Below are 15,589 nucleotides of genomic sequence, written 5' to 3'. Positions count from 1 at the left end.
TACATTTACTTCTTTCTGCAATAGGTGTTAATGGGGTCACACACTGTGTCTTACCTAGCAGGTATCCTTCACCAAATTCCCCTGCTGTCAGACGTGCATAGATACCGCTGTTTTGAAATATGAAGGAGTCGTGGGTACTCCCAGGATATTTTGCCACAAGGTCAGTGATGGGGCATTTGGCATTGCAGATCACCTGCACATTGATGGTGTGGGTGGACTTTCTATTCCTATATATGTATTCGGTAGCAGCAGGGGGACAAATGGGAATGTGGGTGCCATCAATGCAGCCAATGATATTGGGGAAATGCGCCATCAGATAAAAGTCAGTTTTTGTTTGGAGCAGTTCAGCATGGGTTTCAGGGAAAGTAATATACTGGTCCATCCTCTGTAACATGGCGTCAAGGAATTTGTGGAAAAAGAGTGACAGGCTGCTCTGGGTCACCCCACCTACCGCAGCAACAACACTCTGGTAACTCCCAGACGCAAGCAGGTGTAGGCTGCACAGCACCTGCACGTGGGGTGGAATGGCGTGCGCCCTTGGGGTAGTGTGCTCCAACAGTGGGTGGAGGTCCCTGATGAGGTCCAAGATGGTGTCTGAGTACAACCTGTACCTCTGGAGAATCTCTGGCTCTGTGAGCATGAACAAGGTGATCCTCTGTCTGTATCCTGCTCCTGTCTCTGCCATTCCCTCTCTCCTTCCTCCTGTAGCCGTAGCCGCCTCGCAATGACATAGAATGCCGCCATTGTGAAAAAAGTATTGCATTTTGGGTCCTTTTTTATAGGCTGCACCTGGTTACCACCTGATTTCAATCCATGGTAAATACAGACTCTTAAATACCGAATTTCAAGCAAATTCGGTATTTAAGAGATTACCTACATCTCAATATTCAATTTTACCACTTCTTATATACCGAATCGGTATATTTACCGATTCGGTAAATTCACCGATTCGGTAAATTTACCGATTCGCAAACTGTTGGGAATTGGTAAAATTACCGAATCGGTAAATTTACCGATTTGGAATGTTTACCGATTCGGTAACTTTTCCGATTCTGTAAATTTACTGATTCGGACGATTTTCAGTCCCCTACATCCCAAAAGCACAATACCGATTTTCGGCCGTTTCCGACCGGTATTGGGCTATCTACATCTGGCCCTAGGTTTTATAATAATAGAAGGTCTTGTAGGCTTGAATGGGGAACCCCATACCTCCAAGATCAACAGAAGTGAATCACATCAGGATCAGCAATAGCTCTCTCTCTCTCTCTGGAAAAGGATTTTCTGCAAGTGCCCAAATCATACATGCAGTGCAATATTAAAGGCAATATAATTTCAGTTAGCTGCAGCTGTGTGCATGTTGTGTCTAGAGCGTGGGCCGATCAGCCCGAATAACAGCTAACATTGTTATGGTAACCTTGGAGGCTTCAGTACTCACTGTGCAGACTAAGGTCTTGATGTAAGTATAGGGATGTTGAAAACAAGCTGTTCTCATGTGAAGAAATTCAATTCAATCGGACTAACTTACAACAACAGTTACAGGCAGTGGCGTGTGCAAAAGCAGCAAAAAGGTAAAATGGCGTTTAAGCTTCTAACAAGCCTGTGCTAACATAGCAATGGTTGCAAGCAAGGCCCTGCCTTCACTACAGAAGCTTCAAGAAGAATCAGTTCAAAGCCTGTCTTCTTACCACCTTTTGGTCCTATGCTCACAGTGATGTTGTGGCACAGAGAAGCTTTAGCTAACAAAATGGAGGTGGCTGTCTTGGAGTTCCCTCCACAACCCTTAAGGGGCCCTAGCAGGTATGAGGGGAGGGTTTAAGGTTGCTTGGGAACTAGAGGGCCAATCAGCAGGCAGAGGCTGCTGGGCACAGGGCTGGGAGCTGCTCCTCAAGTCAGAATCTCCTTGGAGACAGACAGGCTCAATCCACACACTGGAGTTCTTGTTCAACTCTCTGCATTTTGTCCACAAATAAAATAGACTCCAGAAATCACAGGACCCTGTTCCAGGAAACTAGACTGCTTCCCTTCTTCCTTCAAAAGTATGTTCACGTTCTCTTTCCCCCCAGAAACAACGGATCTATATAACTCTGATAAACATGTATACACAACTTTCCTTGTGTTTCCAATCTGAAACTAAGGCAGGTAGATTTCCTTTTTCCTGATGTTCAATGTCATCACAACTACACTTGAGATTTTTGGGTTTCAGTTTGAGACTTTAGTTCTCTCCAGCTATCATCCACCATATCCAAAAATGTATTTTCCATATCTGACATCAAGCAAATTATGTATGTGTGCATAGGCAGTCTCTAGTGAGTTAAGAGACACAAAATATTTGCCTGCAATCTTTGCACCTTTAAAATAAGGATTCTTATTCAGGTGTTTGATAAGAGAAACTTGTGGAAGAACTACAACATAATTTGAAAAAATAATATTGAAAACTGCCTTCTCCATAAAGGAGACTACAAGAAATATCATATGTCAGATGGAGACGGTGGCAGGTAATTCCCTCTGAAGCAGAAGCGGGCAACTGAGTACAAACATATCAACTTCTAGTATTCATTGTGTCTATATACTCATAAAGCAATCTAAAATAAAAGTTTGATGTATAATCTCCTCTTGATACATTTGTGTGTAATTTCTTAATGCCCCCCAACTGCATGTTACTATCAGGAGAATGTGGCATGGTAGGGGCAACAGTAGAGTTAGATTCTACTGAGCTATCTGTATCTGAATATAACCCTATAAGCACTATAACAAATGCTACAACTAAAGCCATTAGTGTGCCTACTATGACGTATCTATGCCTACTAGTATTAGGATCTGTTTACATTATTTCATTACGGGGGTGGCACCAGTGGAAACACAATATTACATAGACATCAACATTACCTGATAAATCAATTATCAACAATATTTATGCATATTGAAAATATTTAATCACGTTTAACATATAATGCATCATGTTCATAACATAGCACATTTAAAAAAAGGAAATGCATAGGTGCCCCAGAGGGGGGAAGGGAGGAGTTGGTGCATCAATGTGGAGAAGTGAGGGTGAGTGATGGAGGGAGGGCAGTGAACAGTGTGTACACATCCAAATATAAAAAAAGGCCTACCCAGCCTTAACCAAGGCTAAATTATTTACAGAAACAGAATGTCAAAAAAGGACACAGTGAATCCATCACTGCTGACATAGAGCTGTTGATGTTTTGACCCAAGGTTAGAGTAGGAAAATCTGCTCCTTACATTAGGGTCTTCATCAGGACCATGGGGACACCCTAGGTCCACCTAGTAATGCGGTGGAGAGAAGAAGAACGGGCCCGGATGCTCCAGTTTCAGAGAGGGATGGGTTTGTGGTGATAAAATGTAAATATGCGCCCAGCGAACGGATGTACAAAGAAACGTGAAGTCACTCAGCCAGACGGATTGAGCACCTTGATTTACTCATGCCACCACCACCACCACAATTATTGGAACAAGCCACATATTTATAATTAATCACCACAAATCCGTCTCTCTCTGAAACTGGAGCCTCCGGGCCCGTTCTTAAATAAATATTGTTGGTAATTGATTTATCAGGTGATGTTGGTGTCTATGTAATATTGTATTTCCACTGGGACCACCCCCCTTACTGTACCACATTTCACCCGGGTCCTACCCCATTATTGTGTAACTACATTACTTCATTGGAATCTAAACCTCAGGTGGAACGTAGAAGCTGCCGAGACTTCTCGATCAATTTCCACCTGTTCAAACAGCAAAACGAAATTCAAATGATTGGGCAACAAAACTATGTACTAAGTCTTTGATTATAAATGGTTCAAACACATTCACCATTAGTTCCTGTATGAAATGTTTCAGTTCATCAACTAGCACAGGAAACTCGCTTACATCCAAAAAGGGAAATTCAGCCACATCTAAGATAAGATGTCTCCAGGCACTCAGTCTTGTCAACAAAGGAAGTTCAAAGGTTAAACTGGAGATCAAGTTCCTGAAGTTACAACTGAATGTTCACAGTGATCCCAGAATTCCCAGAACTCATCCTCCCTGTCATTTGCAAAAAAAGTATATCCATTCAGGGGATGAGTATCTGCGACAGGGCACTCTTGCTCGCTTCGACCTCCTGAATGTTGTCTCTTCTCTTCCTTCACTCAGGCCTAAATCCTCTATATCCTCTGGGAGATCACTTTCTGCTTGCAGTACCAGTCTCTCACTCTCTCCTGCCTTCTCGGTCAATGTTCTTCTACTGCCCCTCGAAGTCCTCTAGCGTTAGGCCCTTCGTCAGGGTCTGAGTCTATCTCTGTTATGAGCACTAGATGAGCCTCTCCTTCGCCAGTCTCATCATTTAACTCTCCAGAACCCTCCTCGGGTCAATCAAGTGCTATTTCAGTTTCCGACTATTCCCCTATAGCTTGACTAACCTGCTCTCGTGATCTCTCAACCACCACTGACTCTTCTGGGAGAGGTGCGTTATTTCATCAAGGGGACATTTAACACTGAGAGTCTGGGCAGCATGAATCCAATTGGGGAGACCTCCGCACTTCACAGCAGTTGTAGTTACTAGAATGACTTGATAAGGCCAAAGCCAACGAGGCTCCAAGCATGACTTCCATACGTGTTTCTTCACCACCACCCAGTCTCCGGGACTTAGGTTGTGGCACTGCTCCTGGTGCGGAGGTGCTGTAGCAGCTTCAACCTGATGAGACACAGAATGCACCACGTCAGTCAATCCTTTGCAGTAATCTAATATCAGATCATCAGTAATGTTTAGCAGAGCATTTGCAGGTACAGCCTGCACTCTCATTGCGTTTCCCATAATGATCTCATGGGGAGACAGTCCTATCCTACGATATGGTGTGCTGCACAGACTCATCAACACCAACGGCAAAGCATCCGCCCATTTCAGCGTCACATTGACTTGCTCCACCAGACCTGAAGCCTCAGGTCGGGAACTACAATGCAGTCTCTGTTCAACATGCCATACAACACACAGCACCCTCAGCACTTCATTTTTGAAGTGTGTGCCTTGGTCCGATTCCGAAGATGTTGGGAAGCCCAACCTTAGTATGAACAGAGTTAGTATGAACTCCTGCAACAAGTTTGTTACTGTGAAACTAATATTCCATCTGTAGGATATGCCTCAACCCATCATAAAAATATGCACGAAAAAACCAAGACATATTTCAGCCCATTGCACACAGGCATCTCGATAAAGTCCATCTGCATCCTGCTGAAAGGACCTCCTGAGCCCCTGATGCAGCTCAATGTCACTGCTGTTCTTTTCCCTCCGTTGTTTTGTTGGCACACAACACATTTGTGACATAATGCTTCCACCATCAATCTGAACTTTGGATTAAACCATGTTTGGTTAATGAATCTGACCATGGCATCTCTCTCTACATGAGTCAGACCATGGTAATGTCTAGCCATTGATGGCAACAAACTATTTGGCAACATAGGTCTGCCATCTCCGTAACCCCATATTTCATCCTCATCTTTTTCAACACAACCTGCTTTTACCCAACTCTGCTGTTCTGCTTCTGACACCTCTTCCTGTATCCTCTTAAGTTCCTTTGCAAGTATCAGCTGCTGTGAGCAAAAGGTTGTAATTGGTCTTGCCTGTTCCTTCGTTTACATACTCTCCATTAAATGTACAAGCATTGTAAGCACAGTACCTTGCGACTTCATCAGCATATCTGTTGCCGACTGTTACATAGTAATCTCCCTTGCAATGTGCAGAACATTTTACCACTGTGACATGAGCAGGCAATTGCAAAGCCTCCAACAATTTGATCACCTGCTCACTGTTATGTATAGAGGATCCTGATGATATCATAAATCCCTTCTAGGACCATAAGTAACTGAAGTCATGCATCACAAAGTCATACTGTCTGTAAATATAGTCACCTGTAATCGATCTGAAACGTGTCATGCTCGGGTAAGAGCAATCAATTGAGCCACTTGTGTGGAGACTACTCCTTTAAGCCAAGAAGCTTCCACTACTCCTGAAACGGCACAAACAGCACAAGCAGCTCTCAAATTTCCTTTGTGATCTTGTAAACACAAGCCATCCACAAACAATACATAATCAAATTCAGGTAGTGGTTCATCTTGTATATCTGGTATTGGCTTGGTGCATAGTTCAGTAACATCGAGACACTCATGCTCCACTTCACCATCATCATTGTCATTCTCATGAAGGAGTAGTAAAGCAGCAAGATTCAAAAGAGAACATGTCTTTAGGGAAACATTCTCGTCTGTCAGTATGATTTGCTTATACCTGGTAAGGTGACTGTTTATAAGGTGCTGTGTCCTTTTTCTAGCTAACAAAATATCGACATAATGAGGAACATACACAGTCAAAGGATGACCCATTACTATATTTTAGCACCTTTCTTTGCTGATAACTATCGCCACCACTGATTTAAGACAGCAAGGCAGCGTGGCAGCCACTGGATCTAACGTGGCTAACAAGTAAGCAAACGGTCTTCGGGCTTCCCCGTAAATATGTGTTAGCACTAAAAGAGTGCAGCCCTCTTTTTCTCTGCAGAAAAGCAAAATGCTTTGTTGTAATCAGGCATTCCTAGTACTGGGACATGGCAGAGACTTTCTCTGAACTTCAGGAAAGCAACCAGTCTTAGTTCCAAGACACCGGATCCAAAGCATCTTTATGTGCAAGTCTTTGTAAAGGCTTGGCCACTAGGGAAAAGTTGGGTATCCACTGACGACAGTAGCCGGATATTCCCACCAAAATCCGGGCTTCTTTTTGTGTTGTTGAATGATTAATTTGCACGATAGCCGAAATTCTTTCTTGTGGCACCCATATCGCACCATTCTCGATGTGATGACCAAGATATAGAACTTCTCCCAAACAGTAATGCAACTTATTCGGGGATACCTTATGTCCATTCTCAGTCAAGTGGTAAAGCAATGCAATAGTGCAATTTTTGCATGCTTCCCACATATTTGACGCAACCAGCAGGTCGTCAATATACTGGACCAGGACAGAGTTACAGGGCATAACCAAAGATTCCAAATTCTTCTTAAGGATCTGGTTAAAACTGGAAGGGCTCTTCGAATATGCTTTTGGGGCTCGGCACCATGCCGAAACACTGATCCTGAGCCTAAATGCAAAGAGAAACTGATTGTCCTCATGCAAGGGTATGGAGAAGAATGCCTGCACAAATCAATACCAGTAAACCACTCACGTGAAATTTGAACCAATATTACAGCAGGATTCTGTACCACAAGACAACAGGTGACCACAATATTATTGATCTTGTAAAGATCCTGCACTATGCGGTACTTACCGCTAGGCTTCTGCAGGCCCATAATGGGTGTGTTACACAGACTCCCATGATTTCTTTTAATATACCTTGTTGAATCATTGTCTTCATCACTGGAGTTATTCCAGCAATTGTTTCAGGGTTCAAATTATGCTAGGCTTCCATTGATCTCACAGTACAATGGATAGCAGCAGTATCAACCAAAAATGTAACATTGTAGCCACTTACCTCAGTATCTATACCTGGACCACTCTTGTCTACCTTGAAGAGTGTGCCAAGTATACAAACATCCCCCCTCCAGGCACTGTCGGGGGGACGGATCAAAGCCAACATTTTCACTTGTCTCAAACATAGAAAATTGTTGGAAATATTATTATTCTTTAAAGAATTCTGATTCAAATTCAGGACCCGGTTCATAAAAATATGGGTACATTTGCAGCTTGTGGTGGCATTGGAGGTTGAAGAACCTGCATCACTAGGGCTTGTGGCACATTAAAATTCTGATATCTAGGTCTAGGTACATTATGTTGCTGCATGGAATTACTCTTCTTAGGTGTTACAAACCCTGGATTTTGACACTGATTTGGGGGATTAAGATGGCATTATCGCTTCCAATGTCCTGACCTAATGCAGTAGTGGCTTGGATTAGACTTATTCAATGTTGCTACATCAATTCCAGTTCTTGGATGATCAATAGGGACACTCCGACCTCTACCATGTAACAGAAATCCAACTTCCCCCTGCATCGCCGGAGCTCCCTGTTGATACACTTCCTGCATTGGAGTGGAATTCCTTACAAAAGGGGGATTTTGGAATTCCTCTCTTAGCAGCATTCATTTGTACCACCATTAACTTTTCCTTACATTTTTTCTGCCTCATTTCAATCTCATTGTTGCAGTATTTGGCATATCGCAAACTTTCATCAACTAACTTATTCTGCCAACAAATCAGATGTTGTTGAATCATCATACTAATCTCAGGCCTCAATCCTGTGACAAACCTGGACACAAAATGTCCCATATCTTTAGGCTCCTGTATTTCCATTTCACTATACTGTTTGAATGCCTTTAACAATCTCTCATAATACATAAGAATTGTCTCCTTCAGTTCTTGAGTCGATCGATCAATCTTGACCCAATCAATATCTTGGAGTGGCACCTTAGATGTTAACCACGTCATCACCTGATCATACTTCCTCATCACTATAGCTGAAGGACCATAAGTCACAAGGTCTCTTGTCGGCTCTCTCTCAGGCCACTCTATGGCCCAAGTGTCAGGCGATGTCCTCACCTGATGAACCAGAGAACCATGGAAGGCGATTTGTGTCTCACATGGAAGGCTTCTGGTTTAAGGTAGTTTGGTCTGCTGATAAATAGAGGTTTGTATAATATGGTGGTTGATAATATTCAGCCTTTGATGGTTAAGATGGAACAGGACTTTGTGAGATGGTCCGCCCTGCAATTCTTTTTCTGGGGTAGAGTACAGATGACTAAGATGGTGACTGCTCGTTGATTCAACTATGTCTTTGGTATGCTACCCTTGATTATTCCTGCTTGTACCCTTCATGCTATAAATCGGAGAATTAGGAGGTTTATCTGGACAGGCAAGAAACCTCAACTTAAATAGTCAAGGTTACATGCAGATTCCAGGTTTAGTGGTCTCAGGCTCTCTGATATATGTCTTTACTATTTGGCTCAACATTTATCGCAACTGGCTAATCTGTTGGTTCCTGTTCCGGATCAGCCAAACTGAGTGACATAGGAGTGGAATATTTTTAAGGCTCCTGGGGGCCTAGGTACCTTGTACAATTCTCATATCTTACCAACCCCACTCTCTCCTCCGAATATTAAGGCTATGTGGGCTGCTTGGAGGGATCTGCACCAATTTGTTGAGAGTGGATAGTACAGTTGATAAGGACGCACAACTTTGGAATAATGAGGGAATCATTGTAGATCAAAACCCCGTTTAGATGGGTTTTGTAGGAAAAACAGGGAACTAAAACATTTGGAGATCTCCTTGATGGGGATTTGCTTTGTTCCTTTAATTCGTTAAAAATAGAATTTTCCCTTCCCCAGTCACATCTTTGGAAGTATCGGCAAGTATGGCATTGCTTGAGAGGTAAACTAGGGCAAGATCCAATACATTTCTCGCCCTCACCAGTAGGGAACTACCTTAGACTGTGGGGCCTTAAGGGTGGTGTGTCTAAGATCTATCAAATACTTATTGAGAATTTATATTCAAATGAAACTTGCCTTGCAGCTAAATCCTATTAGCAGAAGTGGTTAAAAGTGGAATACTCAGAGCGACTCGAAGGAAATCTTCTCTAGTTCCCAATGAAGCATGCTAGAGGTGTTCCTGCACAGCATGTGATTTGTACCACATACTTTGGTCATGCCCTGCATTAGATTCATACTGGCGTGGTATATGGGAAACGCTAAATTCAACTAGTATTATTTCTTTTGAGAAGTTGAACAAAATGGCTCTTTTACGTGACTTTGTTGATTTGGATAATACGACTTCCCATTAGTGTAGACGGATGTCAAAGACTCTTATGGTATCCAAGATCTGTATTTTAAGGCATTGACGTACTGCACTGGTGGCCACGCATCAAGAGTGGATAGCTGAGCTTTTTAGATTAGCAACGTATGACTGCCAAATTTATAGGGTTCAAGATCAAATACATGTTGTTAATGAGGTTTGGGGTCTTTTTGAGGCTTTGTGATCATTTACTGTTTTCCTTTGGCATGTGAACACTACTCCCCCCCTCCCGATTAAACTACGATGGTGTTTGGAGTGCTTTAGTTTTAGGCTTAGTGTTTGGGTTGGAGCTTGTGGTGCTATATGTCTGTTTAAGAGGAGTATGTTTTATGTGGAGGAGGGTTACCCTAGGTATTGCTTAAACTGTGTTGGTTAAACACGATGACTCTTCTTTTCCTAATTTATTTGTTTATTTATTTATTTATTTACGTATTCTCTTTCTTTTCTCTCTCTTATCTTCCTTTCTTAAGATATTATTATTCCTTATAGGGATCTTATTTATTATACTGTTTATGAGGTACATTGTGGGATAATTTGTACGTTCTTAAAATTGTTATTTGTGTATTATAGAAATCAACAATTAAGAAATATTTTTTTAAAAGAAACCACTGGTCTGATGGTAACAAAACTGTAAGTGCATCTAGGACTGTACAACTAGTGGAAGTCCAAAGGTCCAGGAACACAAGTCCTTGAATTTCCTCCTATCATGTTTTAATTCACTGTAATAGTCCCCATCACACTCTGGTCCTTCTGCACAGGAGAAATCCCGATCATACCAGGACTCATACTTACTGGTGCAGTAGGGAATCTAGTTTTCCCATCTGCAGGCTCACTCCCACTTCCCTCCGCTCGAATCTCATTATACGGAGGTGGCTGTTCAGACATTAATGCATCTAAAAAACTGTCACTAGTATCACTATCACTGTTTTCTTCTTTCTCTCTAGATTTTCTTGTTTTACCCTTCTTTCTCTTTTCGGTCCCTATTCCCATTTCTCTGATTTGAAATAATGGGTATTATTTTGTTCCCTCTATCATGCCAGTTCTCCACCTTTTCTGCTCTGCATCCCACCTCGTATCTCCATAAGTACGCACTGCCTTTTTCACTCGTCCCTCATACCTCTCTTTTTCACTCGCATGAGCCTTATGCCTCCATTAGTTAAGCGCTTCGAATTGTGTGGGTCTAGGTTGTGGTTTAATCTCATATTGAATTCTCAAAAAAATGTCAATAATTCTCATATTAAATGTACCATAACGTGGAAACGCCAGTTCACCTTCTTTCTCAGTGATCTTTTACCATTGTTCTAGCCAAATGCATGTGTGTAACCCTACACCACATTTTTACAGTGAAAACAGATCCTTTATTTTACAGTGCCTAGCTGTAGATTTTGAACACTAGCTCAGCCGGCACCTAGGGAAACGTAGCAAACCTAAATATTTTTTAAAACTAGACACCCATAGGAATCCAGGATGGGGTGACTTGAGTGGCTTTCACCGGGTTCTGTTACCCAGAATCCCTTGCAAACCTCAAACTTTGTAAAAAAAAACATTTTCCTCACATTTCTGTGAAGGAAAGTTCTGGAATCTGTGTGGGTCTTCAAAATTCCACCCACCCCGTGTTCCCCAAAGTCTTCCAATAATAATTGTACCTCACTTGTGTGGGTAGTGCCTGCCACAGTAAACGGCCCAAAACGCAACGTAAACACACCACATTTTTACAGTGAAAACTGACCTTTTTTCACAAAGCGCCTAGCTGTGGATGACCTGCAGTGCTGGACCTCGCTTGTCCAGCACTGCAGGTCATTTGCCGACCGCACATGAAGTAGGTATTTAGCGTGTTGATACTCAATTATTATGTTAGCTTTCACCATAGCCAGCTTACAGACTGAACACATGTTTTTATTTTAGGTGCTCTCACTTTATATTGTCCTGATGAAGACCCCAGAATGAGGCGCGAATAACCCTTGTAGCAAGCGGGGTCGAAACGTAGACTACATCATCACCTCACACGTATGGGACCTAACTAGAATTGAGGAATCCATCCCATGTGTGAAGAGATTTAGGGAACTTTTGATCTTGCTAGACTGTAAAGGTCTTTCTTCAATTGTATTGTGATTGTGCTATTGTCACACCACCTTTACCTAGTCCCCCACGTACCCAATCACCCCATCTTACCCAAATACCCCTTTCTTTTCCCTCACTGAGAGCACGCTCAATTTTAATAGTATACAGATAACTTTGACTAACAAGGGGTTATTTTTGTATTTTGTTGACCTAGTATTGTGAGTAATACTTTTGGAGCTATATAATTGATTTTGAGTCTCCACTTTCTCTATGCTCATTAAATTCATATTTTGCAAAAGTTATATGATGATTATGGGATGAATTTTTGCTATTTCATTTTCTATTTGAATGTTTGGAAGTCATTTCGTACTTGAATGATCAAACACTGACCCTTTCTCCTATGTACTTAACCAATGACCCAGGTCAGGTAGTTTTAGCGTAGACCCCGTTGAAACTCAACACCCTCCTGTGGACATGTCTGAAGTCTGTGACCTTACAGACCACTATAATCGCTCCATGACAAACATTTTAGACTCAATTGCGCCTCTACAGCTAAAAAGAATGTCCTCCAAAATCTCTGAACCTTGGTGCAATGGTAGTCTAAATACAGAAAGATTAAATCTGAGACTAGCCGAATTATTGTGGAGATCCTCTTCCTCCCTCAACCATCTGAATCAGCTGAGATCTTTGAGAAATGTATATAACAACCACATTAGATGTTCTAAAATTAGTTACTTCAGAAAACACCTAGAGGAAGCCAAAAGACGACCAAAATAAGTGTTTGAACTCATCTAGCTTCAATCAAACAGTCAACCTAAGCTTCCCTCAATGAAACTCTGTCTGCAGCCTAACCGTGAGGAATTTGCTGTCTTCTGTAAAAAGACAACAATGATCGAATTGGAACTGCATGCAGCTTAGGAGAATCTACCAACCACACCACCTATCACCCTCCCTCCCACCAGGTTTGGAGTGCCCCCACCCACTCTGGTTCTCCCGCCCAAAAACAATGCTTCCTGGAGCCTATTCAAAACTTTGGTTGAAAGCACTATTCTCAAAACTCTGACTGCACTAAAACCATCCAACCACTTCAGTGATCCCTTGCCATCAAACTTCTTCAATTAGATCAGATCATCCATACTCCCACTTTGGACGAAGATAGTTAATGCCTTTCTACTTCAAGACTCAATTCCGGATTGCCTAAAGTCTGGGCAGGTCACCCATCTTCTAAAAAAAAAAATGACGGCAGATCACACTGACTTTCACAATTTTCGTCCAATTTCCAACATTCCTACACTGGCAAAGCTCCTCGAGAAATGTGTCCATGCCCAGCTATGCAGACACATAGAACAATTTCGGCTGCTAGACCAATTCTAATCCGGCTTCCGTCTTGGTCATAGCACTGAATCCACTTGCACTCACATTGTAGATGTTGCGCTAAGAATACTGGATCAAAATGAATCGTGCCTTTTGATCCTCCTCGACCTATCGTCAGCTTTTGATACAGTTAAACATGACAGCCTAATCAACCTACTAGAACACAGGATGGGGCTATCAGGGTCTGTGCTAAACTGCTTCTCCTCATTTCTACACAATAGAACCCAAAGATTCAAGGTGAATCTGTCTCTGCCTAATCCCTCACTGCTCAGTCTGGGGGTGCCGCAGGGGTCCACGCTCTCACCCACTCTCTTTAACTTGTTCATGGAGCCTCTAACAAAAATTCTAAAACTATTCAACATCCACTATCACATGTATGCCGATTATATCCAACTGTACCTGAAAGTCTACTTCCCAGAGGACATCAGGTCCCTCAATTCAGCTCTACAGAAAAGGAAAAGTTGGCTGACCCTTAATCACCTGAAACTGAATTCTCTCAAAATAGAATTCCTCTCAATCACACCATCCAAATAGTCTCCAGACATCGAAGAATGGATGCATCAACTAACAGCTTTCGACTGCATTCCAAACATCATGGATTCCACTAGCTCATTGGGAATAATGCTAGATAAGCATCTGAACATGCAGAAGCACATTAGTGCTCTCACCAAAGGAGCAAGCTTCCAGTTGAGCATCCTAAGGAAAATAAAACCATTCCTACCCCACAACGACTTCAAGGATGTGCAAGCCCTAGTGATCTCTGAACTGGATTATGGACGCGCAACCCTCTGTGACCTTCCCAGATCGAAGATGGCGTCACTTAGGGCCTCTCTGAAATCCACTGCAAGGCTCATCACAGGTTCAAAACGTAACAATCACATCACGCCTGAGCTGAAATCACTAAATTGGCTACCGTATGAAGCAAGGATACATCTTAAAACTGCATGCATGACCCACAAAGCTTTGCATTTCAACACCTGAATATACCTTGAATAAACACTTGAGCTCTCTGGTGGCTCCAGATCCTTTAGGGGCTCCAGCCCATTCCTGGTCAAGGCACGGAAATTCCATAAAAAGAAAACATACAATCGAGCATTCACGGGTATTACACAGAGAATTTGGAATTCCCTGCCCCCTGAAATCAGACAGAATCATTTGATGGCATCTTTCAAAAGGGAAGTTAAAGCGATACTGATGAAGACATTTCTGGCCTAGATCCCCAGCCCCCAGATACTCTAGGATTCGCTTGTTTATATCTGTCTATATTGAACTGTTATGATTGCATTTTGACCAGTTGGTTTTCTGTTGCTACTTCTTATACCTTCCTGATTGCCAACCTGTAAAGCACTCTGATAGCTCCAGGGGTCATTTTCGCGCTATATAAAACTTTTAACATAAAAAATAAAATCATTTGACCTTGCAAGCTCTTTTTTTCTCCTCACTATCTCTGAAATACAATGTGCTTTTCACTAACTTACAAATACCTTTGGTCTGCACCTGCAGAGGAAAAACATTCACAAAAACAGCTTTGCCTTTTATTTTAAATGTCTCGATTGCAAGCTTAAGGCCCACAATCATGCTAACTTAACATTTCTCCTTAAATGCGTATTAGTTCAACAACCTACATATAATCCAGTAAATGAAACTTTGATGATGAATTAAGCTATATCGTGCTCTACTCATATGTGGTGCAATGTGCCAATACATTTTTATTAAGCAACAACGACAACTGGTCACACTTTAAAAGGAAGCATTAAACATACATATGATTCGTTCTCACTAATCCTTGGCAAATGCACTACATTCAATGCATTTAAGCACACCACTTTACAATCTAAACCTATAGAAGATTAATATCAGCAATCAAAATGTTTCTGAAAAGAAAAACGTTAATATCTACATACATATATGTCAAAACACACAATAGATGTACTTTTACACCTTCGGTGCACCATCTCTCTTTCGTATTATTGCGTCACACGGGTGCATAAGGCCAAATGTAAATATATAAGTATGTGGTCTAACCAAACGTAGAAAGATGGAGCCAAAATTATGCTACTCCAGGGGAATGGAGAAGTGATGCGTACTGTCACAACATTCCCAGGCCTAAGTCCAGGTTTATGCAGACAGCGAACAGAGACAAGCAATCAGAAATGCATTGCTTAATTTGAGCCGATGGTTGCAAGTGGGGCTCACGCCACTCATTTTTGCAGACCGCCACTCATTTTTCATCAGACTTTGACCCAGGGCACAGGGAAAACTCGCACAAGGGAAAGAATGAGCAAGAGAAAGGCCAACACCTTGTCACAAAGGGAGATAGCGGGTCCCTGCAG

This window comes from Lissotriton helveticus, chromosome 5_1 (assembly GCF_964261635.1).
Source record: "Lissotriton helveticus chromosome 5_1, aLisHel1.1, whole genome shotgun sequence".
NCBI classification, from domain to species: Eukaryota; Metazoa; Chordata; class Amphibia; order Caudata; family Salamandridae; genus Lissotriton; species Lissotriton helveticus.
This window is presented reverse-complemented; position numbering follows the sequence as displayed.